Raw genomic sequence first — 24,227 nt, 5'->3', positions numbered from 1 at the left:
GTTTTCTCTCACTTGTAGAAGCTATAAAGAGAAAAGAAATAACAAAGGGAGATCTTATAAAGATAGAAGAAAGATGAGTAGAGTAGAAGGGTATGAAGGGGTAGTAAGAAGGGGAGAGAAAGGGAAAGAACTGGGGAATGAAATTGACCAAATTATGCTATATGAGTGTATTAATATATCATAATGCATTACAATTTCATATGTAATATAATGCACCAAATAAATGAGAAAACATATAAATAAATAAATAGAAGGAAGACCAATAGAGTAGAGGAAAGGAATCATAGGGAGATAAAGATGAAGTACAGGAGACTAAAATGGAAAAAAATATGCATTTATGAATATGTCAAAATGAGCCCCACTATTATGTATAATTATAATGCACTAATTTTTCAAACCTAACAATAATATCATACCCAACAAAGATATTCCTCAAGACTTAAAAGGGAATAAAGTCTTCCTCAGGCAAGCAAAAGCTCAGGGCATTAATCATTAAGAGACTGGACTTACAGAAGATGCTTAAGAGAATACTTCAACCAAAAGAAAAAAGGATAACAGTTCCATATCATGGAAATATGAAATTATAAAACTCAGTGGTAAACTCATATTTAAATTTAGAATGATCCACTTTTGTAATGGTGGCATAAAATAGTATGAAGAGAGGAAAAAATCCAGGTGATCAATGATAATCATAGTTACAAAATGTTAAGGGAAACACAATATAAGAAGATGTACTTTAAAGCAACAAAATCAAAAATTGTGGAAAGAAGTGTAAAAGTCCAGAATATTAGCATGGAATCAAAATAAAGCTGTCTTCAGCTTTAAACAGTTGATTTTATCTGTGAGATTTTTAATCAGAAGCAACAGAGTAACTACAAAAACAAAATTACAGCAGGTACAGAAAAGAGAAAGAGAAAGGAATTAAAGTTTATCATTACAGAAAAACCACCAAAACACAGAGGCAAAAAAGAATAGGGGAAGAAAGGAATAAAAAATGTACAAAATAACCAGAAAACAGTTAACAAAATGGAAGAATTAAGTCTTTATCTATCCATAATAACCTTGAATATACATGGATCAAAACCTCCATTTGACAGATGTAGAGTGGCTAAATAGGAGAAAATATATTCTGCTTATAAGAGATTAATTTCACCTTTGAAGCATACATATAGACCCAAAGCAAAGGAATGTAAAATTATATTTTATGCAAATGGAAAATAAAATATAGCTGGAATAGCTATATTTCCCTCTGATCAAAATAAGTGAAAACCTGTGAAAAGAGGAAAAAAAGATTATTTTATAATAGTAAAGGGGTCAACAAGGCTAAAGATATAAATATTGTAAACATATATTTATCCTACAATAGAATACTCAAATATGTCATACAAATATTATAAGATCTGGGCTGGGGATGTGGCTCAAGCGGTAGCGCGCACGCCTGGCATGCGTGCGGCCAGGGTTCCATCCTCAGCACCACATACAAACAAAGATGTTGTGTCCGCCGAGAACTAAAAAATAAATATTAAAAAATTCTCTCTCTCTCTCTCTCTCTCTCTCTCTTTTAAAAAAAGAACGAAATAAAGAACAAATATTATAAGATCTAAAGGGAGAGACGGACTTCAGTAAAATAATAGGAGGGGCTATGCCAGACCACTTTCAGTAATAGAAAAACAATCCAGACATAAAATCAACAAAGAAACATCAGATTTGAACTGCACTGTTTATAAAATAGACCTAACAGACATTTATAGAAAATTTCGCCCAACGTCTGCAGAATGTACATTCTTCTCAACAGCACATGGAACATACTCTAGGCCAATTCATATATTAGAAAACAAAAGTATTGGTCTAGGGTTGTATCTCAGTAGTAGAGTGCTCGCCTCACATGTGGAAGACACTAGGTTTGATCCTCAGTACCACATAAAAATAAAATAAAGATATTGTGTCCATTTACAACTAAAAAATATTTTAAAAAGAAAAAACCAAAAATCTTAAAAAATTTAAGAAAACTTCAATAATTTCAAGTATCATCTCTGGGCACAATGGCATAAAACTAGACATCAATAATAGGATGATTTGCATTACTCAAATTGCTAAGGATGTTGGATATTTTTTCATATATTTGTTGCACATTTGTACTCTGTTGAGAAGTATCTGCTTAATTCATTTGCACATTTATTGATTGGAATTATTTGAGGGTTTGTTGGTAAGTTTCTGTGTTCTTTATGTTCTGAATATTAATCCTCTGTCAGAAGAGTAGCTGACAAATGTTTTCTTCCATTCTATAGAGAAGAATGGAATAATGGCATTTACAGAAAAAATAGACAAAACATTAATGCATAATGTTAAGTAAAATAAGCCAAACTCTGAAAGTCAACTATTGTATGCTTTCTTTAATGTGTGGAAACTAGAGATGAAAGAAGAAAATAAAGGTGAGGGAGGAATCTCATGAAAATAGAAGGAAGACCAGTAGAGTAGAGAAAACGGGCCAGGAGGAGGAAGGAGGGAAGGAAAAAGGAAAGTACTGTAGAATAATATTTGTAAAACTGTATTGTTATATTGTGTGCATATATATTTTACAATGAATCCTTCTAGTATGTATAATCATAATGCAGCACTACAAATAGGGGGCAAATAATAGGAGGAACTTTGGAATCTTTAAAATTTTTGGAAATTATATAATATGCTCCTGAACAAACAAGGGGTCAAAGAAGAAAGTAAAAGGGAAATTTATAAATTTCTTGAGATAAATAAAAATGGAAGCACAACATAATAAAATCAATGGGGTACAGCAAAAGCAGTACTAATAGAAAAGGTATAGAAATAAATTCCTAAATAAAAAAGGAAGAAAGATCTCAAATAAACAACCTAACATTATACCTCAAGGAGGCAGAAAAAAATAGAACAATCTAAATATAAAACTAATGGAATAAAATAAAAATGTTAGAGAAGAAATAAAAAATTGTTTAAAAATACAAAAGATAAATGAGAAAGAGTTGTTGTTTATATAAACAAATGAGAAACTGAGTTGTTTTTAGATAAACAAAATTAACAAACCTTTTGCTAGTCTAAGGAAAAAAATGAGAGAAGAGGGGCTGGAGTTGTAGCTCAGTGGTTGAGCACTTACCTTGCATGTGTGAGGCACTGTGTTCAATCCTCAGCACCACATAAAAAAAAAACAAATAAATAAAATAAAGATATTGTGTACATCTACAACTAAAAAATACTAAAAAAATGAGAGAAGACTCAAATAAAGATAAAATATATCTTTCACATTTCTGATATTAGATAACCTGGGTGAAATGGATATGTTTTGGGACACATACTAAAATGGAAGTATGAAGAACTACAATATGTGAACAGACCAATAATAAGCAACAATATTGTGTCGTTAAGAAAGTCTCCCATAAAGGGCTATGATTGTGGCTCAGTAGCAGAGTGCTCACCTAGCACATGCGAGGCCCTGGGTTCGATCCTCAGCACCACATAAAAATAAATACATAGAATAAAGGTATTGTGTCTAACTACAACTAAAAAATAAATATTAAAAAATTTTAAAAAAGAAAGTCTCCCGTGAAATAAAAACTCAGGACCTGTTGAATTCACTGCTGAATTCTACTAAATATTTATAGAAGAACTAATACCAATTCTTCTCAAACTCTTCAGAAAAAAAAATCAAAGAGGAAGGAATTTTTTTCAAATTTATTCTACTAGGCTGACATTACCTTGGTACTGAAACTAGACAACGACACAACTAAAATTCAAACTACAGGCCAATATCCTGATAAGCACAAATGTAAAATTCTCGATAAAATACCACCAAACAAAATTCAATAGATCATTTAAAAATTATTCATCATGACCAAGTGAGTCTCATCCTAGGGATGCAAGCAAGGATGGTTTAACATATGCAAGTCAATTAATGTGATGAATATTAAGGGGAAAAATCATATGATCATCTCAGTAGATGCAGATAAATCATTTGACAAAATATAATGTCCCTTCATGATATAAATATGAGCAAATTAGTTATAGAAGGAATGTACCACAATACAATAAAGGCCTTAAATGACAAATGCACATATACTGAAATGGGAAAAGTTGAAGGCCTTCCCTTTAAGAAAAGGATGCCTTCTCTCATCACTTCTATTCAACAGAATATTGGAAGTACTAGCCAGAAGAAGTAGGCAAGAAAAGAAATAAAAGGCATTCAAACTGGAAACAAAGAAGTTAAATTTTAGCCAGGTGGAGGTGCATACCTGTAATCCCAGCAACTCTGGAGGCTGAGGCATGAGAATTGCCAGTTCAAAGGCAGCCTCAGCAATTTAGTGAAGCCTTAAGCAAAGAAGTTAAATTTTCCTATTTGCTGAAAACATGATTTTATGTGTGTGTGTGTGTGTGTGTGTACACACACATACATATATACATACATGTGTATATACATGTGAGTATATATTTGTATATGTGTGTGTGTATTCCAAAGACTCCACTAAAAATTTGTTTAAATTAATAAATTAATTGTTTTAAGGTATAAAATCAACATACAAAGAACAGTAGCATTTCAACATGCTAGCGGTGAAATTCCTGAAATAGAAATCAAGAAAACAATCCCAGGGCCTGGGGTTGTGGCTCAGTGGTGGAGCACTTACCTAGCAGGTGTGGGGCACTGGGTTCAACTCTCAGCACTGCATATAAATAAATAAATAAATAAAAGTTCCATCAACAACTAAAACAGAAAGAAAATAATCCCATTTCCAATAACTACAAAACTAAAATACTAAGAAAAAATAAAATTCATATTTATATGTTTATGTCAATGAACATAAAAAAGTCCTGCAAAGACACAAGCCAAACTATTAAGAATGGTATGCTAAGAGAGAAGAGTAGAATGAAGACAAAAGTAAAGGTCAGTTTTATTTTCTACTTCATTTAGTTATATATTTTTAATCATCTTATAAAACCCAATCCCCCCAAAAAAACAAAGGCCAAATGCTTTCTCTGATAAGCAGATGCTGATCCATGGAGGGGTGGGGTAGGGAAGAATGAAGTTACTTTGGATTATGTATAGGGGTGGAGCAGTGAGGATGGGAAGGATGGTAGAATGAGACAGACATTATTACCTTATAAACATGTATGATCACACTATTAGTGTGACTCTGCACCATGTACAGCCAGAGGAATGAGAAGTTGTGTTCCATTTGTGTACAATGTGTGAAAAAGAATTCTGCTGTCATGTATAACTAATTAGAACGAATTATTTTTTTAATTACAAAAAAATTATAGCCAGAGCAATCAGGCAGGAGAAGGAAATTAAAAGAATAAAATTGAAAAAGGAGTCAAATTATCTCTGTTAGCTGATGACATTATTCTATACTTAGAAGACCCAGAATACTATAAGCAAAAGACTTCTAGATCTAATAAATTCAGAAATGTAGCAGCTTATAAGATCAGCATAGAAAAATCAATAACCTTCCTATAGTAAGCCTGATGAGAATAAATTCAGGATTAGGGGTCTCAAATAAAAAAGAAAGAAAAAAAGAAAAGAAAAGAAAAGAAAAAACTTGGGAATAAATCTAACCAAGGAAGTGAAAAACTTCTACAGTGAAAAACAAAGAACACAGAAGAAAATGAATAAGACCTTAGAAGTTGCAAAGTCATACCATGAATTTGGATAGGCAGAATAAATATTGTCAAAATGATAATATTAGCGAAACTGATATATAGATTTAATGCAAAACCCATAAAAATACTAATGGCATTCTTCATGGAGATAGGAAAAATGCTAAAATTAATATAGAAGAATAAAAGAATAGACAAATCAGTACTGAGCAAAAAAAAAAAAAAAGAGTGATGCTGGTGGCATCACAATACCTGATCTCAAATTATATAACAAAAAACAGCCTAGTATTGGCATGACAACAGACATGAAGACCAGAATAGAAGGCATGGAGACAAATCCATATAGACACAGTCATCTAATCCTTGACAAAGTTGCTAAAAACATACATTGGGAAAAAGATACCATTTTTAACAAATGCCTAGGTCTTTGATCCACTTTGAGTTAAGTTTTGTGCAGGATTAGAGATAGGGGTTCAATTTCATTTTGCTACATGTGGATTTCCAGTTTTCCCAGCACCATTTGTTGAAATGGCTATCTTTTCTCCAATGTATACTTATGGCCCCTTTGTCCAGTATGAGATAACAATATATATGTGGGTTTATCTCTGTGTCTTCTATTCCATTGGTCTTCATGTCTGTTTTGGGACTAATACCACGCTATTTTTACTTCTATATTTCTGTAGTATAATTTATGGTCTGATATTGTGATGTCCTCTGCTTCTATTTTCTTACTAATGATTTCTTTGGCAATTCTGGGCCTCTTATTTTTCCAAATGCATTTTATAACTGCTTTTTCTCAGAAGAATGTCATTAGAATTTTAATAGGAGTTACATTAAATCTGTATAGCACTTTTGCTAGTATGGCCATTTTGACAATATTAATTCTGCCTATCCAAGAACATGGGAGATAGTTCCATCTTCTCAGTTCAAGTATGAATGGTCAACAGATATATGAAAAAAATATTCAACATCTTTAACAATTAGAGAATTGCAAATTAAAACTGCACTGAAATTCCATTTCACACCAGTCAGAATGGCAATTATCAAGAATACAAATGACCAATAAATGCTGATAAGGAGTTGAGGAAAAAAGTATACCCAAACATTACTGGTGTGCCTGAAAATTGGAACAACAAGTATGGTAAACAATATGGAGATTCCTCCGAAGATTTGCAATGAAATCACATTTGACCCAGTTATCCCAGTCCTTGGTATATACCCAAAGGAATTAAAATCACCACACTGCATTGATGCAGCCAAATCAATGTTTATAGCAGCTTAATTCACAATAGCTAAGCTATGGGACCAACCTAGGTGCCCTACAACAGATGAATGGCTAAAGAAAATTTAGTATATATCCACAATGGAATATTACTCAGCCATAAATAATGAAATTGTGGAATTCATCAGTAAATGCATGGAACTAGAGACTATCATGCTATGTGGAATAAGCCAATACCCCCCAAAAGCAAAAGGCCAAATATTCTCTCTGATAGTGGATGCTAACATACGACGGTGCAGAGGGGAGTGAAGAATAGAAGTTTAGTGGATTAAACAAAAGAGAATGAAGGAAGAAAGAGGGATGTGAATAGGAAAGACAGTAGAATGAATCAGATATAACTTTCCTATGTTCATATATGAATACACAACCAGTGAAACTCCATATCATGTACAACCACAAGAATTGGATCCATATTAGAATAAGTTATACTCCATGTATATATGTCAAAATAACCTCTATTGACATGTATATCTAAAAAGATAAAAATTTAAAAAGAATAATGACACTAGATCCCTTCTCTTGACCTGTACGGAAATCAACCCAAAATGTATCAAAGACCCAAGAATTAGACCAGAAACACTGCAACTGCTAGAAGAAAACATAGGGTCACATCTCCAACATATTTGCACAGGTGCCAACTTTGTTAATAAGACTCCTAGTACTCAAGAAATAAAACCAAGTATTAATAAGTAGGATGGCTTCAAATCAAAAAGCTTTTTCACAGCACACAAAAACAAGAGTGTCAAGAGAGAACCTATAGATTGGGAGAAAATCTTTGCCAGGTATCAAACAGGAGATTAAACTTCAGAATTTTTAAAGAACTCAAAAAAAAAAACTTAACACACACAAACAAATAATAATTAGCCAAAAGAACTAAAAAGATATTTCTCAAAAGAAAAAAACCACAAATGGTCAACAAATATATGGGAAACAATGTTCAACAACTTTAGCAGTCAGGGAAATGCAAATCAAAACTACATTGAGATTTAATCTTACTCCAGTTAGAATGACTATTATCAAGAATTCAAATAGGGGCTGGGGATGTGGCTCAAGCGGTAACGTGCTTGCCTGGCATGCGCAGAGTGCTGGGTTCGATCCTCAGCACCACATAAAAATAAAATAAAGATGTTGTGTCCACTGAAAACTGAAAAATAAATATTAAAATATTCTCTCTCTTAAAAAAAGTTTTAAAAAATACAAATAACAATAAATGCTGGTGAGGATAAGGAAAAAAGATACACTCATATATTATTGGTGGGACTGCTGATTAGTACAATCATTTTGAAAAGCAATATGGAGATTCCTGAAAAGATTAGGAATGAAACCAGCATTTAACCAGCTACCTCACTCCTTCATACTCATCCAGAAAACATAAAATAAGCACTCTATAGTGACACATGCATACCAATGTTAATTGCAGCACAATTCACAATAGCCAAGTCAGGGAACCAGCCTCACTCCTGTCAACAGACAAGTGGATACAGAAAATGTAATACACACATATACACATATACATACATGCATACACACACATCTATGTACACATACATATACACAATGGAGATTTACCTAACCACAGGAAGAATAAATTATGTCATTTGCTTGTTAATGGATGGAGATGGAGAACATTATGATAAGTGAAATAAGTCAGACTCAGAAAGTCAAGGGTTAAATGTTTTTTCTTATATTTTCAGAAATAAGGAATTTGGACCAAATAATGCTATATTCATGTATGAATATATCACAGTGAGTTCCACTTTTATGTATAAGTATAATGTACCAAATATAAAAAAACAATAGAAGGAAAACAATAGAGTGAGGAAAGGAATCAGGGGGGTGTTAGGTGGGAAGGGAAGGGTTTATTACTGGGGATTGAATTGGAGAAAATTATGTTAATGCATTTATGAATGTTTCAAAATAAACCTCACCATTATATAAAAATTATAATGTACTAATAAAACATTAAAAAGATGAAAAAATGAATAGTCCTTCCTCAGCTGAACTTGAGGTCTTTTATGATAACATGAATGCCCATGGCTTCTGCTGAGGTACCATCTATATTAATATGCTAGTCTTTTCATTGGAAACATGGATAGATGTAGAAATGACCTCAGAAAAATAGATGTTAGAACAATGAGGCTTATTTTACTTTAGTTTTCTTCCATTTATCTGTGGACTGGCAAAGAAGATACTTAAATCCTTGCCCATATAGAATTCATAGTACAGTTTTGTTATTTAAGATAAAAGTCACACTTGTAAAATGACACAAATGGGAGTTTGCATGATTGCTACTATAGTTAATATATTCATATTCATAAGATAGAGCAAGGTAGTAGTTAATCTCTTTTCAATATAGTGAGTGGCCAATTTATTAAAAAATACTTTTTTTTTCTAGGCAGTTCCAAATCTCTCCAGCTTCACTATGGAAAGATTTATGACTATTAGTGACAGCATGTTGATAATATCAGTATGTGACATTATAAAAAAAAAAAAGGTCTGCTTGTAGAAGCATCGCAAAATTAAAGCCCCATGTAACTGCCATATCTACTTTCACATCTTCAGCCCAACCCCCCTAAATGTCTGGTATAGAGGACATGAGTGAAAATCGGAAAAAAAAATCATCAATGGTTTTCACCAAGGCCCACAGCTTTAGGCAGGGGGCTTTATCTCTGTGAACAAAAGGCAGTCATACTAGCTGGCAGCATGGGGTTACTGACCCCAGGAAAGGAAGACTGTTGCTGGCATCTTCACAGGAAAGAATGCTGACCTGAATAAAAGGAAAGGTCTGAGGGAAGTGATTCAGAATTTACAGGAGGCACTTAAAAAGGAAGTCAGAAGCATTTCATTCCCTACTAAACATCTGTCAGGATTTCCACCCCCACAGCTGTTGAATTGATTGAACCTAATCCATCATAATGATACTTTATAGAGAGTCCCATCCAGAAAAGAATTATAATTTAACAACAGTTAATTTTATAGTTTTTGCAGAGAAAAAAAATGGTGCTCCAGACTCATGGGAATAATAAAGATACCACTTTTATGTATGTGACTTGGTGAAGAATTGTTTCATTTTATAGACAAGGATTCAGGAAGATTGAATTACTTGCTCAAGATCATACAGCTTGCTTTTGGTGACAAGTAGTACTGGTTCCCAGGAGTTTCAAATCCTAATACTGTACTCTTCACACTTATAGAATAATGTTGCACATGTTCCTGATGCAAGTTGTTTTACAGTTTTTTTTAATCAGGTGGAAGTTTTCCAACCGTTGTCCCAAAACCTTAAAATATTATTTAATTTTATCCTATCCCTCAATCCAATAAGCTACATTTATCTCTTTATTAATTTGTTTCTTTGTGGTTTATACTCTGCTTCATTCCAGAAAGAATTTTGTATGATTTATAAAACCACAGTTTATACCAAGGAGGATTAGATTTCTTTTTTACAATCAACAGGAATATTCAAGTGTCGGTTGCCTAATAAGACTCTTACTTATTTCATATAAAAGAAGCCGGGGAGAAGGCTGTTTGGGGTTGGTTTGTAGCATTATGCTTGTAAGAGACATAGGTCCTACCATCATATCACAAGGCTCTCCTCTTCGGAGTACCTTTAGGATGACAGGTTTTCCAGGGATCAGGAAGGAGCAAAGGAAGAAAGGACAAAAAAGGACTCTCCAGCAGTAGCATGCAACAATTACTTTGACATCTTATCTTAATTTAGTAATATTCCCACACCTAGCAAGGGAGAATGTTAATTAGCTGAGCACAGTTCCACCATTATTGCTCTGTTACTAAGTGCTCTGGAACTAAGTAAGAGAGGGAATACTGAGCATTCTACAAGGATCCTTTGGTAAAAATATAATTTGTGGAATCTAAGTGAAGAAAAGATAAGGGTAAATATTTAAGAAAAGATTCTAAGGTGCTTAAGCGGGTACACTAGCAAGAGACTGGTAGAATATTGGTATTTGAATCAACTATCAAATAACCTGAAGTCTACTTCTGCCTTATCTTACAAATCTTTCCTCTTTCCCACTTTCACTGCCATTACTTCCATACCTCATCATAACCAGATCTTGGGCAACTGCAAAACTAATAAGCTTTTAACTCATTTTCTAATCTTTAGTCTCTTTCATATTTCATAGTAGTCTTCCAAACACCAGTTCTGATCATGCCATTCCTTGTTCAAAAATATTTAGTGACACAGTTAGTCACCCCTCCAGTATTTTATCCTGTTCTTTCCTCCTGCCTAACAGAACCTTGACTTTATTCATGTATTTGCCTCTGTTCTACATAGGATGGGCTTCATAGGAAGTCAATTTCATGCCTGGCTGAAATAAATAGCATTTATAAAAAGTAAATAGCATTTGGTATAAACCCATCATAGTTATCTGAATCCCCTTGTCAGTAACTGGTAGAGAGGTCAGTGGGCTTGGAACAATAGGCAATGAGGCTTTAGGGAGGACTTCTGGGAAAGCATGTAGGTAAGTATTCCTCCTACTGTAAAGGTAAAACTAGATGAAATGGTCATTTAGTATCCCTCTAATGTTAATATTTTGGGATAAATTGCCTGAAGCTATCTAATTACAAGTCTGAGTATAACTCTAATCAGTGAAGGGGCAGAGCTAACAGAATCATACAGAAATAGAATAAAAGTCCTGAAATACACCTAGAGCTTGCCTAACTTCTAGCTGTAGTGTTATATATGAAAGTAAATTTCTGTATTGTTTGCATCTATGTGAATTGGTGTTTTCCTTTACTTGAAGTGAAAAGCTGATGTACAAACATTAATGGCTCCAAATCTCCTCCAAAATGATGTCCAAAATCTTTCACATATCCCTAAGAGCTTTTGTGATTTGGACCCAATTTACCTTCCTAACCCTATGTTTTCATTATCCTTGATATTCATTAACTCCTAACCAAAATGGATCAGTTGATGTTCCTTGAGCATCTCCATGCATTCTTCCCTCCAAATTCATCTCTCTAGTACACTCTGCCTACCACCCCTCATCTCCACTTGTTGAAATTCTACTGAACCTTTAAATCTTATCTCAAGGTGCTATCCCCAGCTTGAAACGTTTCCTAGTTACAGACATGTGATATGTTTCCATTCTTAATGTCCACAATACTTAGACAAGCAAAGACTGAGGAAACAGTGAGCAAATGGGAGCATATTACCAGATGAGATTAAGGATATATGGGCCAGATTATGAAAGGCCTATTAAATCTTAGTAATATGTTGTGGTTTTATTCTTAGCCTAAAGACAATCTTCTTGTGTAAAACAGAGTAATCATATAATCTGATTTACATTTTAAGAGGTCTTTTTCATTGTTTTGTGAGAGAATAAAAAAGGCATCAAGAGACAAATCAAAGAGAACAATTAAGAGGTGATTATAGTAGTGCAAATAAAATAAAATTAGTGACTTGGGCCAGATACTAGTAGTGAGGATGGAGAAAAGTGGATATATTCAGGATACAATCCAGAGGTAAGTGTGATAGACTTTTTGATAGATGAATATTGGAGAGATGAAATCGAAGAAAATAAAGATGAAGCCCAAGATTTTATCTAGAGCAACCAGAAGATGCCATTTCCTGAGATGGAAAATCTAGGGAAGGAAAAATTATGGGGAAAAAAGTAGGATAGACTTCTATTTTGAACATGCTATGTCTTGATGCCTAATAGACACCCAAATAATATCCAAGTGAAGAACATTAAGCTGAGTGAAGTAAGACTCAGAAAAATAAGTGTCATGTGTTTTCTCTTACATACAGAGGCTGGGGGGAGGGGATAAAAACGGGATCTTCTGAAAATAGAAGGGGCACCAATATAGTATCATTTCTTTTAAAAATGTTAAGGTGTGTAATATGTATTAGAATGTTTTCTGGTTTGGGGAATATTCCATGTGAGCTTGAAAGGAATGTGTATTCCGCTGTTATTACATGAATTTCAATTGTTATAGTTGACTGATGGTGCTATAGAGGTCAACTCTGTCCTTACTGATTTTCTGCTTGCTTCATCTATCTTTTTTTAATGGAAGTATGTTGGAGTATTTATACAAGTTGTCTGCAAGTTATCCACATACACTAGCAAATTTTGTCTCCAACCTAGATTTTCCTCTACCCCAAAGGCCCAAAGGAAATTCAGCCAAATAATGTGATAGCTTACTGATTTTTTTTTTGTACCAGGGATTGAACCCAAGGGTGCTTAACCACCCAGTCACAACCCCAGCCCTTTGTATCTTTTATTTTGAGGCAGGGTCTCACTAAGTTGCTTAGAGCCTTGCTAAATTGCTAAGGATGGATTTGAATTTGTAATCCTCCTGCTCCAGCATCCCAAGCTGCTGGGCTTACAGGCATGCACAACCAGGCCTGGCAGTTTACTGATTTTTATAATATCAGATTGTCTTAATGATTTTTTCTTCTGCTCAAAAATGTTTTCTGTATTATCTAGGACCCCTCTCTTACCCAGCTGGATAATTCTGGCAACCTTCAATAGAGAATCAGAATCATTCACATACCATATTCTGAGATCACCCTTAAATTAATTTTTGATCAGGTATGTATCTGAATTAATTTTTGAATGTTAATGTCCAATAGTTCCAGTATCATAATTGAAAATTCTGTGTTTTATTCATTATATTGATCTTGCTTGTTTGTCAACAGTTAGCTATATTTGTATGGGTTTGAGTATGGGCTTTTATTGTATTCCATTGATCTATTTATCTATTCTTCTGAGAATATCATATTCTCTTGATTACAGTAACTATATAGTCAGTCTTGAGGTTAAGTAGTGCCAATCCTCAGACTTTGTGCTTCTCCTATAGTATTGTATTGACTATTCTGATTTTTTTCCTCTCCTTATATACTTTAGAATCAGTTTGTTGGTATCCACAAAATAACTAGCTGGTTTTTAATTTTGGCCGATTTGAATTTACAGATAAATTTGAGAAGAACTGAAATTTTGACAATATTGTGTCTTCTGACTCATGACAAGGTATATGTATCCATTTATTTAGTTCTTCTTTGGTGTCTTTCATCAGAATTGCAGTTTTTCTCACATATCTTATAAATACTGTGTTGGGTTTATAGCTAAATATTTCATTTTTGGGGTATGTTAATATATATGGTAATGTATTTTTAATTTCAAATTCCATTTGTTCATTGTTGTACTATATAAAATCCACCGACTTTTATAAAAAGTACTGCTGGTTTTATTGATCACTAGATTTGGTCTTCACAGATGGTCTTTTCAATATTGAAGTTCAATAATTAACATGCTTCCTCAAAAATAGCTAATGCCTCCTTTAACAAGGATTATCCTTATTTTAATTATTAAATCTTTGCAATTATTATCTTTATTACATAACTGAGGTAAGTAATATTTCTATAGTACCTTGTTTAATACCACTTTGTTATAATTTCTTTTTACTTCCCAGACAATTTTGTTAATTTCAGGTTTTCTTCATAGATAACCCTGTCATCTGCAAAATGTCTTATTTCTTCTGTGCTCTCGATTTTCTGCTGGATCTAAATAGTCACTGATTTTTAGTTTGTTCTGCTTTTTCTCTTGCTGTTAAGATAGGGGTGATAACTTACAAGATTTTTATGTGGTAAATGACAGAAGTCCTCCCAATGTTTATTTTGATTAATAAACACTCATATTTTCACAGTGTGTGTGTGTGAGTGTGTGTGTGTGTGTTTGTGTGTGTGCTGTACTTGTGGTAGAAGTAAGTAGTTATTAATGATTTGATATACATGACTATAATTACTTTTCCTTCCTATCTCCTTAATTCTAGCTGAGACCTTGGTATTGAATGAGTGAAAGCTTTGAATAAAATTAAGAATGAGAAACTGAAAAGTAAGAGTCAAGTGTTGATAGTAGTGCAAATGTTAATTTCAATGATGGTTGGACCTGAGTGGAATATTACAGTGACTTTAGATAACCAGTGAGCAATACATTACTAGAAGGTAGGGAAAAAGAAAGAACCATGCACAGGAATAGGTGAGGGGCTTAAAAAGAAAATATTTTCTTCCTTTGAATGTTCCCGTAATTTATGTACAATTGTTATTTCAGACTGCTATATTCAATTTCTCATAGCCAAGGCTTTGCTTCCCCATTTCCTTGCTTTGAAAACCAGGGGGCTGTGTTCTTTGTGAAAGAATGTCCATAGATTGAACCAGGTTTCCTGACCACCTAAGAGTGGTATACATTGACTTGTGGGAACCCATAACATGGAGTGGTAAGAAAGGCTCTTATCAAGGAAAATAATAATGAACTAGACCTACTAGAATACTTTTTTTGGACTTTGACCAGGAAAACAGTCAGTGATTAATGAATACTAGAGCAGAATCATGAGAAGAAAAAAAGGACAGACACTTCAGCATAATAAAATAAAAATTAAAAGGAAATTATGTGAGGAAATACAATACCACTTAAAGACATACTTCTTTAATAGCTCATCTCAGTAGATTAATAAGGTGGCACATATACCTTTGCTACGTTTAATTCTGTTTGTTTGTTGGTTAGTTTGTTTTGATGACAGATTCATCATGGAAAAACAGAAACATTTTAAAACTATGTATGCATTCAATATCCCAGAAACAAAAGCAATTAACTGCATTTGGGGGCTTTTCCCTCTTCCTTTAAAATAATAGATAAATTAATTGCTCTAAAAAAGAAAATAGTAATCTTTAGCACTCATCTGATGAACAATGAAAAGTTCACCTTCCTCCTAACACCTTGGAAGATTCAAGGAGAGTTTTTGTTTCTTCTCATGTTTTTCTCTGGTAATTGCCTATAAAGAATTAATCTTCCTTGCATCCTAATATTGGTTTCTTCTCGTTGGTCTATAATTTCCCCAGAAAAAGGCACATTCCATTTGACTTTGATTTTCCTAAAGCATCACTTACACAAGGCAGTTTTATAGGTATTAGAGTCTTTAGGGAATAATGTTCTCTATACATATGGCATATTCGTAGCTATATGATCATAACTAAGTGCAGTTTGATTTCTCTGTCCAACTTCTGAAGAAAGTGACTTACTGTAAATAAACCAATAAATATTTATTAAGCAATAAGTATATGTGGATTACAGGAAAGAGAAAGAAAGAACCTAATTGATATAAAAAGTAAATAATTACCCCCTGTTAAATAAATAAAGCTATTTTTCTTCTCAAAGAAATCTAGTGAAAAATAACTATTCACAAGCTATATCTTAAAGACTACAACTTGGTTATCTCTAAGGAAGATTGGTATTATTGTTCAGTAAGGGCATAGTATGTATTTGACATGCAACAAGCATTCAGTGAGTAGGTGAATGAATAAATGAATGAATGAATCAATCAATCAATCTAAGGATATAACCAGATGTCTCTAATATTGGCAACTTCTATATTCTGTCTGGTTCACTCCTCATTCCTCCCTAATGAGGTATCTGATTAACCCTCACCTCTGAATTCCACTTCCAGGAAAGCATCAAAAACTAACTGTTGTTGGTTCCAATTTGATCTTAATGACTCCATCTTCCAATAAAGGATCTTTTTTTTTTAATACCAAGGATTGAACTTAGGGGCACTCGACCCCTGAGCCATATCACCAGCCCTATTTTGTATTTTGTTTAGAGACAGGGTCTCACTGAGTTGCTCAGAACCTCGTTTTTTTTTTTTTTTCCTGAGGTCTCCTGCCTCAGGTTCCAGAGCCGCTGGGATTATAGGTGTGTACCACTGTGCCCGGCTCCAATAAAGGCTCTTTTTAAAATTTTTATTTGTCCACAACATTACAAAGCTCTTGACATATCGTATTTCATACATTAGATTGAAGTGGGTTATGAACTCCCAATTTTACCCCAAATGTTGTGAACAACCAATAAAAAAAAAGACTTTAACCCCTGTTGGAATGGAGATAATTACAGAAGCTGATGTAAAATATACTCAGGTATCAATATGTATTCCTATGGTAATTATGTGGTAGGTTCAGAAAATAAATCCTAAGTAATCAATAGATATATAGCTCACACGATTCGTATATAACCAAAGGCTTCTCTTTTTTTCCCCTGAATAATAAGTAATAATATGTGAAATAATTCCAAATCCAGGTAAAAAAGAGTATATACTTCTGGGTGTCCAAAGAATTGGAATAAATGTTCATAGAGGATTGGGTCTCCTCCTCCAGCTGGGTCAGAGAAAGTTATATTGAGGTTTTAGTTAGTGAGAAGCTCAGGAATTTCTGCTTCTAGTACTGGGAGGGAACTAAATAATAATACTGCTGTAATTAGCAGTAATCTGACAAATAATGGTGTTTGCTATCAATGTAGACTTCCCTCTAAGATACCTGTTCTGAATTAAAATCGTATACTTAGCATAATTCACAATAGCTAAATTATGGAATTAACCTAGATGATCTTCAGTAGATGAATGGATAGGGAAACTTTGGTATATATACACAATGGAACATTACTCAGCCTTAAAGAAGAGTGAAATTATGGCATTTGCCAGTAAATGGTTTGAGTTGGAGTTGTCATGCTAAGCAAAATAAGCCAATCCCACAAAACCAAAGGCTGAATGTTTTCTTCGATATGAGGATGCAGATACATAATGGCGATTAGAGGCATGGGAGCATGGGAGGAATGGAGGAACTTTAGATGGGGCAAAAGGGAGGGAGGGGAAGGGAGGGTGCAAAGGGGTAAAAATGATGGTGGAATGAATTAAGACATTCCACCATCATTTAAGATCATGTAAGACATGAATGGTGTGAAAATACTTTGTGTAAAACCAGTGTAAATTGAAAAATTGTGCTCTATATTTGTAATATGAAATGAATTGCATTCTGCCATCATGTATAACAAATCAAATAAATTTTTAAAAAAATGAAAAAAAATTTTATTTGTCCTTTTTAGATATACATGATAGTAGAGTGTATTTTGACATTTTATACATATATGGAGTATAACATCGTATGCTTGTGGTTATACATGATGTGTAATTTCACTGGTCATGTATTCATATATGAATATAGGAAAATTGTGTTCGATTCATTCTACTCTTTCCTATTCACAACCCCCTCCCTTTCCCTCATTCTCCTTTGTCTAATCCAATGAACTGCTATTCTCTCTCCCACTCTTACTTTGTGTTAGCAAACATTCAGTCTCTGTTGTTTTAGAATGGGCTTATTCCACTTAACATGATAGTCAACAGTTCCATCCACTTACTGGCAAATGCCATAATTTCATTCTTATTTATGGCTAATATTCCATTGTGAATATATACCACATTTTCTTTAACCATTCATCTGTTGTAGGGCACCTAGGTTGGTTCCATAGCTTAGCTATTGTGAATTGAACTGCTATAAACATTGATTTGACTGCATCAATGTAGAATGGTGATTTTTAAGTCCCGGGTATAAACTGAGGAATGGGAAAACTGGGTCAAATAGTGGTTCCATTCCAAGTTTTCTGAGGAATCTCCATACTGCTTTCCATAGGGGTTGCATCAATTTTCAGTCCCACAGCAATGTATGAGTGTAATTTTTCCCCCATATCCTCACCAATATTTATTGCTACTTGTATTCTTGCTAATGGCCATTCTGACAGGAGTAAGACAGAATCTCAGTATAGTTTTAATTTGCATTTCTCTAATTGCTAGAGATGTTGAACATGTTTTCAGATATTTGTTGAACATTTGTATTTCTTCTGTGAAGTATCTGTTCAGTTCCTTTGCCAATTTATTGATTGGGTTATTTGGGGGGGATTTTTGTTGTTAAGTGTTTTGAGTTTTGTATATTCTGGAGATTAATGCTCTATCTGAGGTGCAGGCGGCCGAGATTTTTCTCCCATTCTGTAGGCTCTCTCTTCACGTTCTTGTTTCTTTTGCTATAAAGAAGCTTTTTAGTTTGATTCCATCCCATTTATTGATCTTTTTTAAAAATTTATATATGACAGTGGAATGCATTTCAATTCTTATTACATATAAGGAGCACAATTTTTCATATCTCTGGTTGTATGCATAGTATATTCACACCAATTTGTGTCTTTATACCTGTTCATTTATTGATTCTTGATAGTACTTCTTGTACTTGTTGAGGAAGTTGGTATCTAAGCCGACATGACAGAGAGTTGGCCATACTTTCTCTTCTATTAGGTGCAGAGTCTCTGGTCTAATGCCTAAATCCTTGATACACTTTGAATTGAGTTTTGTACAGGGTGAGAGATAAAGGTTTAATTTCATTCTGCTACATATGGATTTCTAATTTTCCCAGCATCATATGCTGAAGAGGCTATCTTTTCTCCAATGTATGTTTATTTCACCTTTGTCTAGTATGAGATAACTGTATATATGTGGGTTTGTCCCTGTGTCTTCTATTCCAATGATCTTCATGGCTCTTTAGGTGCCAATACCATGCTGTTTTTGTTACTGTAGCTCCATAGTAACAATAAAGGCTCTCTTGCCCTTCAGATCTAGTCTCCAAATGACTGGATTCCTTTGTCATATGGTATCTAGTGTATGAAACTGAATTTCTGAAATAATCCGGTTCTCTAGTTTGGATTTTGTGAATCAACTCTGACATCTTAATGTTGACTGCTTTGCCAATTCAATTACTGCTAATTAGTAAATATATTTTTAATTCCTACCAGTAGTTGTAGTTAGATGTGGTTTATAGAGGCTTTATTGTGACTAACCACCTCCATTACTACAACTACCACTACTATTACTAGTACTCATTATCATTGTCATCATCATCATCATTATAATTATGGTAATAAATACATGCATTTATTTTCAAATTATATGGAAAGCATTAATAAAATGATTTTTAGAAAAAATTGCTGTTATTTCTTTGCAATATACAAAGTTGTAAGAAAAGTTGTCTAAATCTTATTCCAAAAAATTTTTCAAATCTAAGTTAACCATATTTAGAAATATTCAACACACTACTCAATATTGTTCTTAAATTCAGGAGTGATAGCTCTTAACCCCATCTTTTAAAGACCCTGCTCTGGACCTCTTCTATTAGTGTCCCTTCTAAAGGATGAAGGGAACTACAGGGAAGGAAAACTGTCACTGGGAGAGGGAACTAGCAGCATGAAACACTTGAGACTGAACTGGAAAGTGAACTTGGGGATAGTAATTAAGTAGAAGGATAAGATTAACTAAGGTATGTAATAATAGAATTATTTCTGGTTTTTAGCAGTTTATATTTATACTACTTTTATTATAACTTAGTTATAATTACATATCCTTTGACCAACATCTGCCCATCTCTCCATCCTCCTATAACTATTTAAGCCTCTGGTAATTACTCTTCTAATGTATCCTTCTATGAGATCAGCTTCCTAAGATTCCACATCTGACTGAAATCATACAGTATTTCTCTTTCTGTTTCTTTCTTATTTCACTTTACCTATTATCCTCCAATTCTATCCATTTTGGCACAAATATTGGATACTGATTTTTATTGTTCAGTAGTATTCTGTTGTACATATACATTTTCTTTATACATTTGTGCATTGATGGATACCCAGGATGATTCCATATCTTAGGAATTATGACTAGTTCTGTAATAAATATGAGAGTGCAGATATCTTTTTAACATACTGATTTTATTTCCTTTGGATATATATACAGTATTAGTATTACTGGCTCATACTGAATTTTCATTTTTTAATATTTTGAGGAATATTGTTTTCAATAATGTCTGTACTAATTTATATTCCACCAACAGTGTACAAAGTTTCCCTTTTATCTACAGTTTCACCAACAATTGTTCATTTTCCTTTTTATAATAGCCATTCTGATAGGCATGTAGTGACATAGAAAAGGCAAACATATAGAGACAGAAAATAGATAAGTAATATTCTGGAGCCAAGGGAATAGGTAAAGGAGAAAGAAATTATAAATGACCACTATTGTCTATGAAGTTTCATTCTTAGGCAAAGAAAGAGCTCTAAAATTGATTGCGGGGATGGCTGAATAACACTGCAGACATGCTAAAAACTATATTGGAGTGTGCACTTTAAGTGGATGAATTGTATAATATATGAATTTTTCCCAATCAAACTGCTTTGTTTTTTAAAACTCCAATCCAGGAAAAAACCCCATTTCCCAGTGCTTTTCCCAAAAATCAACTCACAAAAGCCCAAATCCTAGAAGGGTCCTCTCATGCTGTCTTCCTGAGATGCCATTGGTTCCCTATGATATCTGTTTTCCCTGTTGCAATGAGTAATGAATTACACTGTTTGAACCACAGATGTTTTCCCACTTGGTTTTGATAATAAATCACCCTCCAAAATGTGAAGGACTCATTGAGATTCAGATAAACCTCACTATCTTAAGCCAGAATCCTAGACTCAAATAGTGTACACATCAGAGACTCCTTGTGTCTCTATACTCAAATTGACATCTTGTGCATTACTGGGAGGTATATTCATAATGAAATGAGCTCAGAAACTTTTCAAGTCCTTCAGCATTGCATTTTTAAAGGAATAATAAAGTCCCTAGGGCGGAAGCACTCTGGAGGATTCAGAAAATGTCTGCATAGAAGCAGGCTTTATGTCCCTGCTCCTCTGAAGTTAGGAAACAAAATACCCAGAGAATAACTACTCATGAGGTGGGTGATTGAGGGAATGTACTGAGACTCAATTTGGAACAGTCATAGACTGGAAAAAATCAGACTATAGTTACTGGAAAAGAGAGTGAGAAAATTTTAATCAGGTATGAAGCTGTATCCATGGCCAGCTTCAGGGAAGGTTGCGGGGTGGGGGGGCGGTGATCACACAAAGGGAGAGAAAGAAAATCATATCTAACAAAATTATGACAAAAACAGTGTCAGAGTGAAAAGTCAGTCTGAATTTAGCTGAAACCAGAACTGCATAGTGGGCAGTGTGATAATTACTCCATTTTTCTCCAAATATAAGCAGAGAACTGTGGAAGGAAGCCATCTTGTTGGGGCTGAGCCTTGTTTCTTAAGCCTGAACCTTAGGGAAATATAATCTCCTGTATCTTCATCTACCTTCATCTACCTTCATGACTGACCTATAGGTAGCAAGCCATCTGAATAGTTTATATACTGAAATCACTGTAAGCCTAAAACAAACAAACAAACAAAAATTGGTCAGCAGAAAGAATGTAGCAGAACCCACTGCACTGCTTGGGTACCCTGGCATCTTCCCTCATACATGGAAGCTTCCTGGGGGCACACAAGGTACACTGCCAATACCAAAGAAGGTTCGGTCTGCTGGGAAATGGACATAATGGCACCAGCTTCTCTGCAATATTAGGGAATCCATGGGTTCCCAGGTTAGTTCTGGAATTTTTGAAGCCACCTAGGTTCTCACCAGAGGAGGGGAGGGTAAAAAGCACCAACATATGGTGTTTTTCTCTGAGCATCAAGAAAACCTTGAGGGCATGGAAAACTCCCACCTGTACCAGTGAAGTTCCTGCAAGCCTAAATCCTGTTAAACATGACGTCTGGCAGAGGGAACACAAATAGAAAGACTCCAATGTCTATGTACACAGTGTTTCTATCTGCATACTAAAATTTCCCTGTTGAAGTATTCTACCCATGCCAGAGAAAGTCCAGGTTCACTGGTCAGGGATGTGTTTTAGTCAGCTTTTTTGCTGCTGTAACTAAAAAAATCTGACCAGAACAATTTTAGGGAAAAAAGTTTATTTGAAGGCTCATGGTTTCAGAGGTCTTAGTCCACAGAAGGCTAGCTCCATTCCTCAGGGCTTGAGGTGGGGCTGAACATCATGGTGGAAGAATGTAACAGAGGAAAGCAGCTCACAATGTAATCAGAAAGCAGAAAGAGAGAGAGACTCCACTTGTCAGATACAAATATATACCCAAAGCCACACCCCAATCCCCATCTCCTCCAGCCACACCCTACCACTTCAGTTACCACTCAGTTAATCCCTATCAGGGAATTAATTCGTTGATTGGGTTAAGACTCTCACAACCCAATCATTTCTCCACTGAACTTTCTTGCATTGTCTCACATGTGAGCTTTTGGGAGACACCTCACATCTAAACCATGACAGGTTATCCCAGCACCATCCCATCTGTAAAGCTAGGAGACCCACAGGTTTTTTCAGGCCAGTCATGAAATCTCCAGAGTCACTTAGCTCTATATATGAAAAGGAGGGTAGGGTGACATGTTGTGATTAACACCAGCCTGCATTGCTTCTCCCCCATAAAGGAAGAAAACCCCAAGAGCACATAAAACTACAGACGGTGCCAGAAAGGGATCCAGCAACTGGGCTGGAATTCACACAATCCCCAGGTAACACAAAATCTCACAGGCCCTGATAAGGATACCCAGAGCCAGATGAAGAGAGAATGGGCAAAGTTTGAATGACTAAGTTGCAGTAACAGCTCCACACAGATTTTTTAAACAAGAGACTCACCTAGACTTTGGAAAATCCAAATACACAACCCCCCACCTCAATGCTGCACCCAATGAGCATCACCACAGAGGAGCCAATGAGCTAGATGTTGCTGGGGCCGCTGTGAGCCAATCATCAGCTGGCAGCTGGAAGTTTGCTGGCAGCTGGAAGTTTGCTGGGGCCCCTTTGGCTGTGGCTCTCAACAAAGTGTATCACAAGTACTCTTTTAAAAAGGAAGAGGTATTCAATTTTTTCTAGGAAAAATCATAGTTCAGTACTCCTATAACATCAGGCAACAACTAAGGGTCATCAAATGTATCCCTCTCATGAAAAATTTTAAAGATATCCAGACTGAAAAATAATTCAGTTGTTTCCCATTCACTAAGATATTTAGTTCAGGTAAACAGTCAAATAGTCTTAACAAAAAAAAAATTATTAAATGTGTTTCTTTTAGTGAATTCTGAAATGTATGTTGACATAATAGCCTTTTTACTACTACTATGAGAAGATCATGGGAGGAATAGACAAACTCTAGATAGGGCAGAGGGGTGGGAAAGAAGGGAGGGGGCATTGGGTTAGAAATGATGGTGGAATGTGATGGACATTATTATTGAAAGTACATGTCTAAAGACACAAATTGGTGTAAATATATTTTGTATACAACCAGAGATATAAAAATTGTGTTCTATATGTGTAATACAAATTGTAATGCATTCCACTGTCATATATAAATAAAAAATAATAAAAAGACAAACTCACAAATAAAGCAATATTCTAGTTCAGATGCACTATAAAAAATGCTTTGTTAGCAAGGTAGAAGAAGGATTTTGGAATGTAGAGTCTTAAAATTTTGGTTTACAATATGAAAATGACATTAGCATAATATTTAGGATATTAAAGATCAATATTTAGGATATTACATTTATTATGCTTCACATTTTCTACAACACCTTAT

The 24,227-nt window shown here is 34.4% G+C and overlaps 1 protein-coding gene across 9 annotated transcripts in view; it reads right to left on the bottom strand.

The window, feature by feature from the left end:
* The window catches only part of Klf8 (KLF transcription factor 8), a 233,332-nt gene that overhangs the window by 124,109 nt on the left and 84,996 nt on the right, over window positions 1-24,227 (bottom strand). For 2 of the 9 annotated variants that reach the window (XM_078034787.1, XM_078034789.1), the window contains exon 3: window positions 3,128-3,156. The exons of 6 other annotated variants lie outside the window; for them this stretch is intronic. The gene's annotated coding sequence lies outside the window, so the exon portion shown is untranslated. Of the gene's footprint in view, window positions 1-3,127; window positions 3,157-4,649; window positions 4,686-24,227 lie in introns of all 9 variants that reach the window. One more of the 9 variants, XM_078034786.1, reaches the window with a different exon arrangement.

The sequence above is a fragment of the Ictidomys tridecemlineatus genome, chromosome X, assembly GCF_052094955.1.
Source record: "Ictidomys tridecemlineatus isolate mIctTri1 chromosome X, mIctTri1.hap1, whole genome shotgun sequence".
Lineage (NCBI taxonomy): Eukaryota > Metazoa > Chordata > Mammalia > Rodentia > Sciuridae > Ictidomys > Ictidomys tridecemlineatus.
This window is presented reverse-complemented; position numbering and strand designations above follow the sequence as displayed.